A 245-nucleotide genomic window follows, 5' to 3' on the forward strand; every position below is an offset into this window, starting at 1 on the left:
TTAGTTCTTCACTGTTAATTAGCAAAGCCTAAAACTAGGAGCAGGACAAGGCAAAAAGGAATTCTACCTTATATTTTGAGAATGATCTGGGTGGATCAAGCGAGTGACTGGGGTTGCACAGCACACCAACCTATAGTGTGTCATTAACAAGCCACCCTGAAGAAAATGTTCTGGGTTCAGACAACACGCTAACCCATGATTCAACAAAGCCCACAGTCAACCACTGGCATGTTGTGCAAACCTAG

This window comes from Heloderma suspectum, chromosome 1, assembly GCF_057233095.1.
Source record: "Heloderma suspectum isolate Gila_16-S chromosome 1, 16-S_ref, whole genome shotgun sequence".
Lineage (NCBI taxonomy): Eukaryota > Metazoa > Chordata > Lepidosauria > Squamata > Helodermatidae > Heloderma > Heloderma suspectum.